At 40.7% G+C, this 15,570-nt stretch overlaps 1 protein-coding gene across 4 annotated transcripts in view; it reads right to left on the reverse strand.

Annotated features, from left to right (window-relative positions):
• PRDM16 (PR/SET domain 16) overlaps positions 1–15,570 on the reverse strand; it is a 495,474-nt gene that overhangs the window by 333,838 nt on the left and 146,066 nt on the right. The window lies entirely within an intron of this gene.

Genomic DNA, 15,570 nt, shown 5'->3' on the forward strand with positions numbered 1-15,570 from the left:
AATCAAAACTTTATAATGCTTCATTTCACTTTTGCAGGCATGGTAGGAAAAGTGAAAACGTGTTTGGTTTCCCCACAGATTTAGTTTCAGCAGGAGGATACACTATGATCACAGGGAACCCTTCTTAAAAAAATGGAGCTGTCTAAAGCAGACAACCCTTTGCTCAGAAGTTGATATTATTGCTTACAGATGAGCCATCAATATCAAATCAGTGAGGATTTAATTCTTGGCAGCACTCCAGTAAGCATTGTGTTCCCTCGACTAGGTACCAGGCACAGCTCCATACATTTAGTGGTGGCTATGCCTGGTACTGGATCTCAGGCCTATTAAAGTGAATAGGACTGAGCTGAAATACCAGACTCAGCCACTAAAAAGTGTATAGAGCTGTAACTGGTGACCAGTAAAGGGGACATAGTTCTCACAGAAACAGTGTGACCCGTTCAGCCAGCTGATCAGTGAAATGACCGAAATCGGACCTACCCAATATGATGGATTGGCCATTAATGTCAACATCCTGGAAAACTCTTAACTAGAGTTATCAAAATAATATAACACAAGTTCACATGACATTGTTAAAACTTAATGACGGATTACAAATAGTAATATAGATGACTAATAACCATGTTATTTTCTATGCGTTCTCTGTATCCATCAATGTGCTCTATTTATAAATAGGAATTACTTTCATTGCATTTTTTAAGAAATTTGCCAACCATACCCCTATCTATAACAGCCACAACATGGCTGCTGGAGAAGACTATTATTAAACATGGTTTAATTTGTAAAAATGCAATAAAAGTGAATTGCCAGCCTGACAAACAAAGGTATAACACAATGAGCTGTAATAATGAGGTACATTATTCCCTGAAATAACGGCACATTGAAAGACTGAAGCTTGATTGTGTATTTTAAGTTGTAAATTCCATGGTAACATGAACATGCTCTTTCAATTAGGAAATCAGTCTGATTATGTTAGTAAGATTTAAATTATTACATGTGAATGGGTACATTTTGCCTAATGTTCACTAGGCAAAGGGAATCGAAACGTAGAGACAGATAGTGGATTAGATTATGGTTTTGACCTCCTTAGCTTTCCTACATGCCCTCTTTTTTGCCTTATGATGGTAGTAGGATAGGTAGGATTAGTAGGTGTCGGCAAAATATTCTTAAATGGGTTTTCCCATGACTTACCACTCTGCAGCCAATCACTGACTATAACAAGTCACTACTGTGTGATTGGCTACAACAGTATCTGGTCCTGGTCAGCAGCAACCAGGAAGTGCAAAGCGGTTAGGAAGCAATTTCAAGTTGTGGAAACGACCATCGGAACCCATACGGCAGTTGTGGCATATCACTGTTTGGGGATGAATGTTTTGTCCCAAGGCTCTAATTTCTTGTTTAAGTATTTAGCTGCTTGTTTTGCCCAATTCCTTTATACTTCTGAGGAAGGGGATTTACTTTCTCTGAAACACCTTGAAGTCTTTATCCTGTCTATCTGTACCACATTAAATAATTTATTGAAGCGAAGGGTCAGCTCCATGTGGCATCTTGCTCTGGCTGTTCAGCTACCTGGAACCTAACAGAGAGGTGAGCAGCTTTAACCAGTCCTCGAATGTGAATTGAACACCAAGTCTTTTATGACTTATAATACTGCTTCTGACCCTAGTCCTGAGAGACCTTCTCCTCTTTTTATGTATTTCACATATTTCTCTATGGCCAATAATTGCTTTGAAGGTTTGAAAAAAGTGGGTTACCATATTAGGAAAAAACAAGAGTCACCAATTGAAGAGTATCCCATTTGAGTATCACTTGATGATGATTGGATCCTTGTACGGCATCAAATTACGCTGCACACCTGGTGGGTAGTCTTTACTCTCCCTCACCTACTTTCTCAGAGCACTGTTTAACTCCTACTTATAGTGTCTTGGGTTTTTGCTAACCATGGTTTTGCTTTCCTGTCTAGTAAGGTCTGAGTTAATGATCTCCATGGCCTATAATTACTGCTTGGTTGGGATTGACCCAAGAAATTTGCTAGAAAGTCGTGAGTAATGTCCTCTATGATGAGTGTATGATTTGTGGTATTACATTTTTTGGATAGAAGGTCCCAAAATCTTCTTATACAAGAGTCCCTCCTGTTTGCCCCTAAATAGCCCTACATTTAGTTCACAGAGCCTTCTGCCAGGTATTACAGGTCCAGTGTGAACTTAAATAAACTGGACAACATAGTGTAGGCATCCATTGACATAAATGTGCATAAAACATTGATTAGATTCTTTCAGCATTGTAATAAATCAGCCCAGCCTCGAAGAGTAGGACATTTTTATGTAACAGAAATATAATAAATTGTGAATCAGTCTGATTGGTTGCCAGGAGGAATATTGCAGGTTTTGAATGCACTGGTGTTACCCCTCAGTGTACATACTGCAGCCATGTACAATATGTGCAAGTATCACCGCATTCTACAATCCAAACACAGGCCTACAATCACTGCTAACCAGACTTCAATTATAGCGCGAGTGTTTCTAATCACTCTTTCATAACTTGTTGTGAGGCTCTGCCAAGAACATGGCTTTTTATGAGTTTGGAAATCCTTGCTACACAATAGCATGTTATTTTCTTGCGTTATAAACCTGAAATTCCTGACTTTGGTTATGCAGCGGTTTCAGAGTAAGGGATATGGGTTAATGACTGTACTAATGACTTCTCGGCTGCCTTTCAGGAGAAAAAATGCTATTAAAGAAAAAGTTTTGCTACAATGTAGGAGTTATTAGCTGTGCTGTTGTATAACGCAAATATAACAGCCATACAGTGATAGGAAAAAGTCATTCAATAAAGGAAATATAGGACTGACAGACAGATAGATATGCACTTGGAGTAAATTTGTAATGGCAACATATTCCGCAGCACTTTACAAGGGTCATACACATAAAATAAGACATAACATACAGTACTTAAACCAATCAACAGTTTGAACAATAGGGGTGAGGGTCCTGCTCACAAGAGCTTACAGACTGGAAGGAAATGGGGGTAACGCAAGAGGTACAAGTGTTTGTTCTACAGAATGGACCAGCCATCTTTTTAAACAATAGGGCACTTTTCATATATACATAAAGCTGCATGAGCCGGTCACCAGCTATGTATATAGGTATGAAGTGCATGAGGTGTATGGGGTACGGGGGATACAATGGAAAGAAGGGGGTCAGGTTTTCAATGGGGAGTGTAGAAGTCGCGTAAATGCAGAAGAGTTAGATTAGGGAATCTGATAGGCCTTTCTAAAAACATGTGTTTTTAGGGCACACTAGGGCAAAACAGTGGGCATTGGAAACTAACCTTCTATTCTGGGGTTCATTCCAAAGAACAGGTGCTACTCTGGAGAAATCTTGAAAATGGGAGTGAAAAGTTTGGATTAAAGGGGGACTTAAGGCCCTTCTATATGGAGCGATTTATCGTTCACACAAGTGAACAATGAGAGAATTTGCTTGTGCAGGCTTTTTATGCATAAATCACTTGCTTGGAAATTGTTCGGCCATTCATAATCCCTGTATGAGTGAATGAGAATGACTGAATTATCGGTATTTCAACTGAACAATTAGTGAACGAGCCAACGATGATTTCCATGTTTGCTTGAAAGGAACGATACATGAGAAGCAAACAAATTATTATACATAGTTCTACTGTTGGCTCTTTTTACGTCGAATGACTATTATTCAAATTTGAACAATACAGCGATTTTTATGAGCGATTACACTGTGCAACACAATTTTTGTACCAGATAAGCAGATAGGCGGCTTATAGTAACTTTAGTGCGTTGAATTCAAATATGATATCCGTTTTTTTCTGCCACGTAAGGTTTTCCATTTATGGGGAATAATGTAATCCATTTTCCATTGTATTGTATTTTTTGGAAAATCTGCCTATACAATAAATCCAGTCGGCTCGCCATTAACCTCGCTTAATAAAAAGAATAACAAAAGTGATTGCGCAACTATTTCACAATCTCTGTTACACACCGCACGCTCAGTGAACACTATAAGAGTAGGTTGATGTAACATATAGGGTATGTTTCCAAGTGGCGTAAACACTGCGGATCATCCACCAGTAAATTGTAATTAATGAGCTGTGTTTTACAGGTCATTGGTTAGACTAAATAAAAGAATCAAAGTCATGAAAAAAAAAATACATATTTGGTGTCGCCGCATCTGTAAAAGTCTGATCTATCAAAGTAATGCATTATTTGCCCCACACAGTGACCGACGTCCGAAAAAAAAATTAGGAATGCCAGAAATGCACTTTTTGTCATTCGGTCTCCAAAAAAAATCTAATAAATAGTGATCAAAAAGTAGTACATGTATTCCAAAATGGTACTAACTAGAGACGAGCGAGCATACTCGCTAAGGACAATTACTCGAGCGAGCATTGTCCTTAATGAGTACCTGCCCACTCGGAAGAAAAGATTCGGTTGCCGGAGGGGGGCGGGGAGCAGCGGGGAAGAGCTGGGGGAAACGGAGGGGAGATCTCTCTCTCCCTCTCTCCCCCCCGCTCCTCCCTGCTCACTCCCGCAATTCACTGCTCACCCGCGCCAGCACCCAAAACTTTTCTTCTGAGCGGGCAGGTACTCGCTAAGGACAATACTCGCTCGAGTAATTGTCCTTAGTGAGTATGCTCGCTCATCTCTTTTACTAACGCAAACTACAGGACGTCCCACAAGAAATGAGCCCTTGCACAACTATGTGGAGGGAAAAATAAAAGAGTTATTGCGTGCAGAAGATGGCGGCAGACAATAATTAAAAAACATGTCTTAAAAAAAAAAAGTAGTACAGCAAAAAAAATTACATAAGTTTGGTATCATAGTAATCATACGAACCCATAGAATAAAGTTGCCTCGTCATTTTTGTTGCAGTTTTTCGGGCGCAGAACAAAGATGCACCGAAAAATGGCGGAAATTTGTTTTTTTCATTTTACTCCACTTAGAACTTTTAAAAAGTTTTTTAGTACATTATATGGTATATTAAATAGCACTATTGAAAAATAGTGAAAAACAAGCCCTCATACAGTGACATTCATAGATAAAAAAAGGAGTTACGATTAAAAAAAAAAAAGCTTGGTCACTAAAGGGTTAAATTAATTAAACATGAGACGTGCTGCTATTATTCAATGTTACCAGTGTAATCAATTACTTTGATATATTTGTTGCACAGTGTAATCGTTCCATGTAAAAGCAGCTAAGATGGGGCAGCACTATGGAGAGTGATGAGTTTAAGTAGCATTTTATATTGGAGAGACAACCAGTGCAGGGCCTGGCACAGGGTGGGGGATCAGTGTAGTGGCTGGCACAGGGTGGGGGATCAGTATAGTGACTGGCACAGGGTGGGGGGATCAGTATAGTGACTGGCACAGGGTGGGGGATCAGTGTAGTGGCTGGCACAGGGTGGGGGATCAGTATAGTGACTGGCACAGGGTGGGGGATCAGTATAGTGACTGGCACAGGGTGGGGGATCAGGGTAGTGGCTGAACAGAAAGTTAAACCTGGCTGCACTATTCAGTATAGGTTGGAGTAGGAAGAGTTTACTGAGATGAAGACCGATAAGCAATAATCAAGTAGAAAATGGACCCCTGCATGTCTCTTCATACATTAGGCACATCCTGGCACTTACATGCACCTTCAGAGAAATGTACGCCAAGTATGAGCCTGGCCTAAATTTCTGGTATAATTTACACATATTATACATATATGTGTTGAGATTGGGTGGTCACGCCCCTTCCTGGTAAGCCATGCCCTCTGTAAAGAAAAAGTAGGATGGCGCAGACAGCAAAACGTCAGAATTTTTTTGGAAGTGCAGCTTGCGCCAAATTTTACAACTTTTATATGCAACTTTGAGCATTCCTCCCCTTTAGAAAAAACATAGCATTTTCCCGGATTTTCTTGTTATGTTTTTTCCAACAAAAACATTGTGACAAGATGTTGGCTGTGAGGCAATAAGGAGATATGACAGTGCAATTTTTATGGCATTTTCCCTCACTTGAAATACGTTTTTTCTGCAGTCCATACCTGTTTACTTTTCCAAATGCAGCATGTCTTGGGTATAATTTTTTAGGTATGTTCCCACAGGCAAAAAACATAAAAAAATCTATGGCTAAAAAAAAGCCATCGAAACTTTTTGTTTTGCCCTTCGGATATGGCCAGAGAATAAATTGGCATGAACTTTCCTCTACGGACACCGGCACTAAGGCTGGGTTCACACAGGGCGGATTTGCGGCAAATCCGCCCGCTAATCTCGGGATTAGCCAGCCATGTGGATGGCCAATCCGCTGTGGTAAGTCCGGCTGAAACCGCGGCTGCGGCCGCCGCAGCCGCGGTTTCAGAAGATGCAGCATGTCTGTTTACTTTTCTTTTTTGTTTATTTTCGTCGCGGCCGCGCTCTCCTCTATGGAGTGCCGGCCGCAACGGAAAAGCGAGCGGCCGGGCCGCTTCAAAGCCGCCGTGGCTTAAACCGCGGCGGTTCTCCCGGCGGAAATCTCACGGTTTTTGCTGCGGCCAAACAGCGAGATTTCCGACGGGAATACGCCCCGTGTGAACCCAGCCTTATTGCTTCTGTATTTTTATATGCAATATCACAATTCGCTGCGGAATATGTTGGCGCTATACAAACAAAGTTTATTATTATTATTATTTTCTCCAACTCATCCCAGTTTTTTCTACTTTGTGGTGAATATCCTTTGCTAAATGTGATTCGACTTAAGTTCTTGTATTATAACTCACTGATCTGCAAGTTGAGATTTTCCACCTATGCTAAAATGTTCATTCTCAGCATGCTGTGATAGTCGGCAGCTTTCATCTGCTTGCAAAAGGAAATGTTCAAAAAAACCTCCATAATAGACAACAAAGAAAAGCAGCAGTTTTGTTATTTAGGGGTTAAAATGTGGCAGATTTGCATGTCTCCCTGGTAATGGCGAGAAATCGTCTGATGGTGCAACTCTGCCATTTGTAGTGGAGGTGATTGTGATTCTGCAGGCATTCCTGCTCAAGATTCTGGGATGGAAGGAAACCAGCGCTCCGACAATGCGAGGGACTGAGGCTGGGAGGAAACATAATTGTCTATTTTTTTCTTTGCAATGCATAAGGCAGCAGGACTGCACTCTCACCGAACAGTAGTTTCCACTAGAAAAACAGGCTAAACAACTGCTCCATTGTGGGCCAAAAGTGAAATCGAATGAACTCCCATGGTGCATATTAATGATTGACCCCTGATGTAATCCAAGACAGGATAACACCCAGCAAAAATTACAGTTTTTGCTTCCACAAAAGACATTTTTTTCTTTGCCAAGTTGGAAAGAGAAGCTATCCAGGGAGACGGACGCAGCAGCCTGTTCAGTTAATGCTACACCCAGTGGCTCAGATCTTATAAAACAGCCTTTCTCTTAAGAAATAAGGAATACCTGATTTATCGGGATCTAGATGGCCAGACATGTACTGCATGGGGATGTGTTCCTTGGCAAAGTACAAGTCAAACTTATAGGGCTCTTCTGAAATACCAGGTGTGGGGTTTAGCAAAGTTTTCTAGCAGAATGCAATGCTGGGTGGCGGAGTAAACTATATACTTAGTGATCACTTTAGAGATCCACTCTATAATAATGTAATATATATAATAAATAAATCTTATTATTTGTATAGCACCAACAGCTCTTTCAGTTAATTTATTTATTACCCCCCCCCCCCCCCCCCCCACCAAGCTGGGTACTCATTTTACCAACCTCGAAAGGATGGAAGGCTGAGTCAACATTGAGCCGGCTACCTGAACCATGGGTTGATTACGTAGATTGCAGGTCTAGTAGAAATGGAGTTTGGGGGTGGGTGATATAGTTCCCTTACGTATAAATTAGGGAGCGTTGTTTCTTACCGCAGTCCTGTAGTCCCCCGAGTTATGTCCACACTACAGGAAGACGCTGTGAAATAATTTGACCCCGATAGTTAAGTTTTGCACATGGTCTTTTCTGTAAACTGATTCCTTCCCTCCTTTCAAGTCTACTTGAAGATCCAATGAAAGTACAAAAAAACCTATTTATTATTTTCCCCAGATATTTTTGTTGTATACAGGTTAAAAACTAGCAGGAATTTTTTGTAGCATAATACAACCTGAGCCGCAGTCACACGTATACTGTATCATACCATAGCAAGTTTCTACTCTCAAGAGTTGAAACAGGCCACCGTGCTCTGTGGATCATTTTCAGCTAACATCTGAATGAATTATCTTGAATCTGCAGATATCCTCCTAAGTTTAAGCAGGAAAATGTAAAAAAAAAAATTTCCACATACAGCGATAAAACTTTGTGCGAGGGAACAGCCACATTTGGGTTTTCAGGGCAGAATATTACTGCACAGTCAATTTTGTGGAGCATGCCTTAAGTGCTTCTGGTCAGAGTCTGCTTTTCTTTTCCTAGAGTTGTGGGATATAAACTGTTGTCTAAAGCAATTACTGTATTAAGGGACTACAAAATGTAACTGTTCCTGAAATGTAATGAAAATACTGATGGAGCTCAACCTCTGTTACCCCGGGTATCTGTTACAGCCACATGGTTTTTATTTTGTATGCAGAGGGCATGGTTTTTTTTTTATGTTTACAATCTTGGTCAACGTAGTGCTTCAATTAGGTGGCAAAAACCAAAGTCTAAAACACCCATATAAAATTCTTGAAAATGCATAAAACTCTAACCAATTAAAAAACACCCGAGATGTGAGGAAATAGAATGATTACTATACTCAGAAGGACAGAAGATCTAGAAGAAACATGTAAAACATCACTTGAAGACATATGAAACAAATTACTTGACCACTATTTCGACAATACAAAAAATGGATAAGTCTTCAGATACGTGGTAATGTTTGCCAGACGAAGGACACACTGTGGGCTCTCATGTTATGGATCAGTATTCCACAAGTGACCATTTCACAACATTGAGACATATAAAGTGTTTGGCCGTAATTGGCTTTGATAAGGAGTCAAGGTCAATTAGACTGCCACTTGATAGTGATCTCAAAGCTTAGACGTCCAACATTAAAGGGTGGTCCTACTCTGTAGGCAGTATCAATACCAGAGGCGTAACAATAGAGGATGCAGGGGATGCTGTTGCACCCGGACCCAGGAGCCTTAGCGGGCCCATAAGGCCTCTCTTCTCCATATAGGGAATCCAGTACTATGAGTAAAGCATTATAGTTGGGGGCCCTGTTACAAGTTTGCATCGGGGCCCGGAAGCTTCAAGTTACGCTTCTGATCAATACTATCAAGTCATTGAGGGCTAAACTACCACTGTCACTGTCAGGGACTGTCAAATATCCCTACATTCCGTTATAAAGTATACAATAGAGTATACTCCAGCCATATCTTAATGATAGATGTTGCTAGAACAGATTATTCATCATAAATCTGCACTCTTCCATATTTATTTCAATTGAGAGAGGAATAAGCCCCGGTCAGATACCTCTGACAAGCACTTATCTCGTGGAAGAACCGCAAATCCATTTTTCCCCAATATCTGCCTTTAGAGGGCTGCTTGGCTGCCCCATGTATATCAGATCATGAACAAACCTTGTTTTTAATCAATGGGTGTCGGCAACTTTAAAGGGGTTGTATTACAAAAACATTGCTGCATTATTCTGAGAACAGCACCCCACATGTCCATTGGTTGTGTCTGGTATTGCAGCTTGGCTCCATTAAAAAGTCAATGGGGCTGACCTGGAATAACACACAATCTGTGGACAGGTGTGGTCCTGTTTTTGAAAGGAAATGTTTTTCTAGCCCATCCACATTCCCTTTAATGTGATATGCATGGTCATCTTCAGAATATATAATATTTCTCATTAAGTACTGAAGTGTCGACATCGGAACAACACTGATGTCATCAGAAGACACATATTCCCAAATTACACAATTTCTATGTTGATATTGGTTAAGAAATCAACTTCTTTAGTCTATGACTCTGGTTACCCGCTCTACATATAAGAATGTTTGATTACACGTTTCTAAATCACATATCCACCCACCCAAACCCATAAGAAGGATAGAGACAGATATAAGAGCTTATTTTTTAAAGCAGAAAATGAACAATCGCCTTAAAAGTCTCCTAGAGTTCAAATGTTAAAAAAAATGCGTTACTATATCCTTACATTCAAAACCTAAATACTATCCTGAGAAAAGGAGAATGCTAGTGTATAATTTATAGGGGGTTTAAAAGACTAACAGCGAAGTGGTAAAGGTGAAATTAAAGATATTCTTTAATTAAGGGATTTCTCCTTGTGAAATAGGTAATGCAGCCTGTAACGATAATTTGGAGTATTCCTCAGGACGCATTTTCCAGAGTACAGTAAAACCAGCAGGGAGGGTTTCCAAATAACTCAGCATTAAATACCAGTGTTAGATTTCCTGTAAACGACAAGTCAGCCAGGCAGCAAAAATATTTTTCACAGAAGAACCTATTACAATTCAGGACTGTGAGAAAGACAGAGGTTTCAATTCAAGTATTTCTATCTATAAAAACTCAAGTATAATGGCATCTAAAATGGGCTCAGTATATTGTGTTGTGTGTGCCAAGATGTTTGGCTTTGATAACCCCCACCAAGCACTGGAGAAGTCTATACCAAATCTGGAAGGCAAGACCAGGGGAATTTATAGATTCTTCACATCTTCTCTACTGGGAAAGTAAACCACTTTTCAATTAAGTAAAAAATAACCCTCCAGATTCTCTTTGAATAGAAATATCTCTTAAACGCCCCTGCATTGACCAATCCTTTTCCTGCCAAGGGCATATCTTCTACATCCTTACAGAGAGGTACTTCAGCAGCTAAGGTTGTGTGAAATGTGTACTTTTTATAAATGGCTTTATCTCAGGTTATATTGCAAGCAAAGTTTTGACTTTTATCTTGTGACTACTGGGACTACTGGAGATAACCAAATACAAACACTCAGCTATCTCCAGGAATCCCATTGAAATGAATAGAGTAGTGGTGCACTAACCAATCTCCACTCTGACCAAGAGATAAACTCTGAACAGAGGATCCCACTCTATTATTTACCTAATAGTATATTTGAGTATGGGGTTTTATATTGGACAGCCCTGTTAAAGGGAACCAGTCACCAGGATCATGGTACCCAAACTGTGGGCAGCATGAACCTGGGATAGATTTGCACAGTGTCCCCATGTAAATTTATTCTGAAATACCATGTATGGGAAGAGAGCTGTCAGTCAGTATTCTGTGGGCGGGGAGAGTGATCCATTGCTGAGTCAAACAGACTAACCTCAAAGTATGTTTATTCTGAAATGCTGCTGCGCGTCATAATAGCACTCATATGGGGGCACTGTGCATGTCTGTCTGGGGTTCAGGCTGCCCATGGTTTGGGCAGCCATTGAGCAACCAAAAGAATATGTGTCAGGTATTCCTGCCCCAGATGTCAAGACTCTTTGTTTCAAAGCAGACACAGTGGTGAGGAATCCTGACAAATTATTTCAGCGCCATACCTGGGTCACTTCAGATTGAATGTTGACTGGACACATGGAACTATCTTACGGATATGTTCTTCATTGAATAAAATGTTCGAGTTCTTTCTTGTAGCCTGTCCTGGCCTACTCCCACCCCCTTCCTTCAAGGGCCGCCTTTGGTTAGGTAGTGCCCTGTGCTAAAATTATTTAGGTGCCCCCCCTCCAACCATTATAGAAGGGAAAAAAATAATGTCTATGTCACTGTTGTAAACAATAGGAGATATACAATATATCTTTTACACTGTATTTCTGGTATACAAAAATCGCTAATTTTGTTACATGCCATAATTTATGAATTTTTGCCTTTTTACGCCACCCCCAACATTTTTCCTAAATTAGGCATAGCCGTATGCGGCCTATCGGATTTACACCAGCAACTGACATAAAGTATACCTGTGAAGTATGTAATCTCACTACTCCCCTGTGTGGTTTCTTATCATCACTTATAACATCTACTCCCATAGTATCACCATTCTCCCCACTAGTACTATCTATGCCATCCACAGTATATATCTCCCTGACAGTATAAATCCCCCATAGTATAGATCTCCCTGTCATACTATCTTCATTGCTCAAAGTATTCTATCAACCTCATGATAAGATATTTAGAATTCACAGCGTGGGACGATGGCCTACTATGATTCATCATAACGTGGCGCTGGATGCATATTGGTGTTTGTTTTAGGGAGTAATAGGTGTGGGGGACACCGGCTTTTTGCTGGATAATCATAACTATTCTGCAAGTCTAGAAGAGCCCCAATAACAGCCCTGTTATAAGTGACCATTTGATCCCCCATCGTCTACCCCAACTCTGCCTGCATGATTGGACAGACTCAGAAGATAAGTATTCCATTTCCCAGTATAAGCTAGTAGTGATTTTCATTATCATTCAGTTGAGTGTATATCCCCCAGGGCGTTAAACAGGACTGCTGACGTTTATTAACACAGTAGATTAATAGCACTGGGAAAAGACATTTTCACAAACATGATGAATATTAATAATAATCAATAACAACTTATATGTCCTAAATTGAGCTGCATACATTACCCTGGGGGACGAGGGGAAAATCTGCAAGTGATGAAAAGGTGTTACAAATAGAGACAGGAAGGCAGCAAACATCAGCACTGCATCTTGGATATATTGTAGGGTTACCTATTTACCATAACTCTTAGTTGGGATAGATAGATAAATAGATGACGCCAACCTGGATCCACTCTCTAGAAGTCCAGTATGGTTGTTCAGGACATCACCACGGAGGTAACAGTGGATGGGTGTCAAAGTCAGTACACGTAATGTGCACCGTGTGACCAAATCTCCTTCAGCCAAACTTTTGGAAATGGGTTCAACAGACATAGGATCCTGTAGCAATAGTGTCACCCATCTTTGTATGACAGACAACAGAACAGCCGCTCATGCTTATCAGCCCATTAGATGATCCTCTCTACTGGTGGTCTATCAAGGGTGTCATGAGTTTGGTCACCTTGTGTGAAGGCTGTCACGCATCTCAACACTTCCTAAAAGTCTAGTCAGAAGGCCCCAGGTGGCGGGCAATTTGTCGATATGACCATCCAGCTTCTTGCTCCGCCTCTCAAACTCTGTTGACTAGGCATCATAGAAGCACGTTTAGTGGTCAACAAGCTCTATATACAAGCAGAAAAAGAGGTCCCTACACACAAGTAGCCCTGAGAACCATTTTATAGGCCATGGTGGAACTACTTTCAGGGCCTCAAGTGGCAAGACTGTTCATCTAATCACACTAATCATTTACATATCTCCCTGAGATGTAACTGCATGCCGAGCTTTGCAGCAAAACGAAAACGCCTTGTAGGAGTTTGATTTTATTTTACAAAGAGTGTAGTTTATCAAGAAGAGAGGACAGAGTAGAGTAACGTGACTGCAGGATCACACTGTTAGGCTGGGTTCACACAGGGCGGATTTGCTGCGGTTTTGCCGCGTTTTTTCCGTTGCGGTTAATTTTGGCTTGCGGATTTTCCTGCCGATTTTCTTGCAGAAAAATCCGCAAGCGTTTTTTTCCGCAGCACTTTTTTACTTTTTGCCGCGGATTTTGCTGCGTCCATAGAGGTCCATGGACAAAAAAGCGCTGCTGAAAAGACCAAAGAATGGACATGCTGCTTCTTTAAAAACCGCGCTGCAGTTGTATTTCCGTACTGCGGCTGTGCGGAAAAAATCCGTCCTGTGAGAGCAGCTTTTTTCCAAAACTCATTTGTGCTGCATTGCACTGCAAACACAGCGGTGTAACTAAACTTTTTTCAAGCTTCTGATATGTTAGAGGGCAAACTTTATTTAAAAAACGTAGAGTTGTTTAATTAATGTCTGGTGACCTCATTGAAGCTCCACCAACCTCATGCTGCACTCCTCAATGAGCATGCTATATAAAGAACCCAATCAATGAATAAGTACGCCCCGGCTTCAATGTTAAAAATTGCATTCGTAAAGCTGAATATCCCCCCCAACACCACTGGCTTGTATCCCACAGAGCCTCATAGATGGTGCTAACACTCAGTTTTCAAAGTGTGATATGAGGTGTTGTAAACACCACCTGGCTCTATTTAAAGTAAATGTTGTATACTGAATGGAATTATTTATATCTAAAATTCACATGGGAGCTGGGTATTTGTATTTCAGAGCAGCCGCATCCCTCCTATTTCCTCGCTGCTCGCACACGGCCTGGGGCCAGGCTGGTGAAATGACTTGTGATGGCACTGTAATTTTTATCAAGCCTTGTTTCTGCTAAAAAGCCTCTTTGTTTCACAGAAATGTGATTTGGTCTTTTCTTCCTCTCCCCATCCCTTAATATACCACTTCCACTTGCCCTGGAGGAATGAAAGGTATTCCAAGGAATAGTTCAAATCCTACCGCTTTTTAAGCTCTAAATCACAACAGTAGTTACCTCTTTGTAGCCGTAGAACTGGGGAGGGGGGGAAACAAAATATATATTTTTGCGCGTTTAAACCCTTTTCATGATTCAATATCTAAGTGGGAATATAAGCGGATATAACACATATGATAAAGGCGTCAAAGACAAAAATACCTTAGGATGGAAATACACTTTGTTCTCTAATTTGCAGCATTGTTGCTATTCATATGGTAACTTATGGGGAATAAAATCCTAAATGATTTCTAGGCTATTAATTTATTTATTACGGGTTGTCCAACTTTAAAGAATATTTTCATAGACCCTATTAATGAATTTTGGGTTAGTAGACGGGGTCCTCTGTTCAGGATCATCTCTTGGTCACAGTGGAGAGTGATTACAAAGCACATCTCCCACTTTGGAGGGCTGTCCTGCATTATACAGACAACACATTGATTTAAAATTGACACTATGTAATACTTCATTAGTCCTGTGGTGGTGCTATAGGGAAATTGAACACTTTCTAGCAAATGTCCCAATAGATTACAGCTGATCATTGGTGGTCCAAGCAGAGCACTTTGTGATCTGCCTATTTAATGAGATGGTCATTGTTTCATAGTCTGAGCTTTACCCATTACCTGTAGAATATAAACTGTAAGCGGATTTTGTAACTATTATTTTTGTAATTGTAAAAATAGAACTTTAAAGGGGTCTTTTGAACTGGATGATCCCTTTTTTTAGGCAGGCTTCACACAGGTGAGGAAATCATGCTAGATTTGTGCGATACGAGACACACAAATATGAACCCAATTCTTGAATAGGGTCATACACATGAGTGATTTTTTTTCCCCAACATGGCACCGCGATGTGACAATCAAATCTCGCATCGCAGCACCCATTGTTTTCAATGAAGCTGGCGGCAGTGTCGCACCATGTGCAAAGTGCACACGATGTGATGCAAGGTCTCCCATTGGAAACAATGGGAGAAACTCCATGAACCTGATCCTCGCATCCTCTGGGAATTCACGTGGATGGCGAGGGAGATATCACGGTCTGAAATTACCCTCGCCTGTGTGAAGTTAGCCTTAGGGTCTCATGACAATATGTGCTCATAATAGTATGCTTGCTGCTTAGACCTTCTGCTATCTGTGAAGCATTGCAC

This window comes from Eleutherodactylus coqui, chromosome 6 (assembly GCF_035609145.1).
Source record: "Eleutherodactylus coqui strain aEleCoq1 chromosome 6, aEleCoq1.hap1, whole genome shotgun sequence".
Taxonomy (NCBI): domain Eukaryota; kingdom Metazoa; phylum Chordata; class Amphibia; order Anura; family Eleutherodactylidae; genus Eleutherodactylus; species Eleutherodactylus coqui.